The following is a 415-nucleotide window of genomic DNA, read 5'->3' on the forward strand; positions in this document are numbered from 1 at the left end:
TATGAAATGATGTCGCAAATTATCATGATTATCGTTACGATATTAATCCTATAAGATACATAAAGATGTAGAGATGAGTAAAGCACATTATACATTCTACTACTTCAAGAATTTTACTAAAAATAATCTTTTAGCAGATTAGCGAATCGAGTAATTAAAATTGTAAATATTTTGTCTCTTTTTAAGCATACAAGCATATAAAGTAACGTTGCATCACCAGATTTTAATTCTAACGCTCTCTACAATTACAAATTACAATAATGATTAATATTATACGGTAATCATGATAATTTGCGAGATCATTTTCATAATTTTTACAAAATATATCTCATTATTTGAATTGCAAATTAATGTCCATATTATTTACAAAATATTTACAATTTTAATTACTCGATTCGCTCCTCTGCTAAAAAAT

This window comes from Wasmannia auropunctata, unplaced genomic scaffold, assembly GCF_000956235.1.
Source record: "Wasmannia auropunctata unplaced genomic scaffold, wasmannia.A_1.0 LD336106.1, whole genome shotgun sequence".
In the NCBI taxonomy this organism is placed as follows: domain Eukaryota; kingdom Metazoa; phylum Arthropoda; class Insecta; order Hymenoptera; family Formicidae; genus Wasmannia; species Wasmannia auropunctata.